This window comes from Trichoplusia ni, chromosome 9 (assembly GCF_003590095.1).
Source record: "Trichoplusia ni isolate ovarian cell line Hi5 chromosome 9, tn1, whole genome shotgun sequence".
NCBI classification, from domain to species: domain Eukaryota; kingdom Metazoa; phylum Arthropoda; class Insecta; order Lepidoptera; family Noctuidae; genus Trichoplusia; species Trichoplusia ni.
In genome coordinates this window covers 7,763,889-7,766,944 of record NC_039486.1, presented here as the reverse complement: position 1 = coordinate 7,766,944, position 3,056 = coordinate 7,763,889, and positions in this window count along the sequence as shown.

Below are 3,056 nucleotides of genomic sequence, written 5' to 3'. Positions count from 1 at the left end.
AACAAAAAATAATAAGAAGAAAAGTAGATAAATATTTCATCTATCTCATTGTAAAGTGGCTTCGGTATTGCGCAAATACGCTAATTATTTTAAAATTGTTATAGTGAGTCAACCTTAAAAGCTAGATATAGGAACGCTCAAGCGGACTTTTTTTTTTGAAGTTTTTAAGAGGAATAATTCTGTCATGAATGATTTTTACGTAAGTTTTTGCAATATTTCTGCTCTACTGTTATAGAACTCTACTAGGTGAAATATTTTTTTGAATAAGTTCATTAGTTTAAGAGCCAACTATTTACAAACAAAAAACCTAACTTATCCTCTGAAATTAAGTAGCACCTAAGTAAGTATTATGTTGAGTTTATAATATCAAGTATTCATAGAACATAGGACATGTTAGCTACGTGACGATATAGACGAGTTTGTTTATGTTTTTACATTTTCATTTATTTATTTATGTATGTTAACTAGTGCTCTGATCATGACAGATGGTTTATTTAATAATTGAATAAATGCAGTGTTCGTGACTACGTGACTTATAACTATAATTGATACTGTTGGTTGGCGTGCATATCAACCGCATATCGACCCATAGCAGTTCAATTATGAATGTGTATTCAAATCTGAGTAGGAATGTGCTTATCGAGAACATCAGAAAAATCACAGCCTTTACTATTTTTATCCTATCCTTTATTATTTTTTACGTCGTACCTTCATTCAGTTGATTTTAAATGTAACAGGTCCTACTCAATGAAGGTACCTACCTACAAAAAAAAAAACCGTAGAGTAAAGAGTTCTTATATGGGTTCTTGAAGCAGAGACTGAGGAAACTAATGTACAAATTTATGAGAACCTACTTGGTTTGACCGAACCTCGAAAAAAGTTAAGGATCACGAATTGTAAATAAATGTAGTTCGTATTACATACCAAAGGATTTAATAATAGAATACAAATGCGACAATAGTGTTTGTATAAACATTTTTTCCAGCCATTAATCAGTCGTCGAATTTTCTACGCGTCTATTGTCACAGCATGATCCGGGACCAATATGGAAATGAAGTACTATTAACTGTTAATGCGACATTGTGTGTGAGATTTTTTACATCCTATATGCCGCATGTTGAGGACGGTCCGAGGATCATTAGTTTTTCCAATCACGGACGGGACGCCGGACCTCGGGCTTCGTTCTGCTCCGTATATAAGCTGGACGGGCGCAGGAGAAGGCATGACATACACAGTCGCATCAATCGGCATCAGTCCTGTCTAGTGATCTACTAGATCTTGTTAAGTGAACTGTTTCATCACTGTTCAACATGTTCAAACTGGTAAGTTTATTTGTCTGTTGATAAATATATTTATTCAATAGTCATAGAATAAAATAAGTATAAGTAGGTACTAGCAGTGTATTAAAAATTGTGTAATTTGCAGTGACGCGATTTACTTTATAATTATATAATAAAATAGAGACAATGTACATACCTACTATCCAATTAATTTGATTGGAGTAAAGACACATTATTTGATGATTTGTATATATCAATATATATTTCTTTAAAAAAAATGAGATCCGCATTAAGGAATATAATTCTTGTGGTTTGACAAAGAATTCACAAGCCCAAAGACACCCAGGTTCTGTCCAAGCACTCGTGGTTAACACAAATGCTTGTCCTACGCATGGATTCAACCTGCGACGTCATGTTGCGCTGTTGGTTTTAGTGTCTTGACTTGAACCACCCGGCTATCAGAGTAAATATTGGGTATAATTTTTAAATTCCAATATCTTCCTATATAATTAACCATCTTTATCATGTCAATTTAGGATTTGTTGATCAATATGAAGACATACAACTTGTGTTTCGCAGATGATGTTGATCTTTGCTGCGGCGATGCTGCTTAGCTCTGCAGTAGCCAAGCCGCAATACGTGTTGGACTACGGGTACTACCCGGCCGCGTACTACGGTAGTCCTCTGGCGTACAGCTACTCCTACCCTTACGCTTACTCATACGGATACCCGCTAGCTTACTACTAGGACGACTAGTAGGTACAGTCGACTACGCTTATGTAAACAAATGACCTTCACTGCTTTGAAATAAAAGCGCTCTCAATAATTTTCAAACTTGTGTTGTCGACTGTACTTCACCCCTTTAGCCCGCCAAATTACGTATACCATGGTATTGTTTATCGTTTTACGAAATAAATGTAGTACCTATCTTGTATAACTGTGTAAAGTGTAATCAGTATTTAAAGGCAATAATAGTCATCCAAAAGTAGTCAGAATGTGTGATAAATTATTTCTTTAAGTGACGAGTATTAAAATTTATTTATCTGTAATCAGAAATGTTTTCTTTTTTAAATCCTATTTCTCAAAGCATGTTCCTTTTTCAAACTATGCTCACTATGTACTCATAGAACGAAATTAGGTACTCTTGAATTAATACTAAGCCACCTAATTAAGCTACCTTCTTTGATTTCTAGTTAATTTAAAACTTGAAAAGAAAATCATTCCAAAGTCAATAAAATCCATTAAATGTAAGGGTTCTTATTAGAATTCTATGATTTAACACGATATACCTTAATAAAACGCAGCTTATTGAAAATAAATGACGCATATTTTATGCTCGAATAGAGCCGCTAATAAAAATGCAAAACTATGAATGAATCTCATCTCCATAACAATTAAATATAGCATGAATTGCGGCACGTACATAGCTAAGTACCAATATTTGAATAAAACAACCATGATTATACCAGCCGACGTTTAAGACTTCAAATTAATTTTACGGGTTGAGAACAATTTAATGAGATAAAAACTGTTCATAAATTAGATAGGTATTGGTAAATTCAAAGTACAACGAGTTTTAATTTAACTTTCTTTAAGTTCATACAAAAACTCTGAACTCAGACTCTGAACAAGTGTTTGTGGACGACACAAATGCTTGTCCTACGCGTGGATGACTTACCTACACCACTCGGCTATCCATGGAGTCAAAATAATATTTGTAAAAAGTAAAAATCAAACTTGACCAACTGTATTTTTTTGGTCTTATGAGTACTGCAA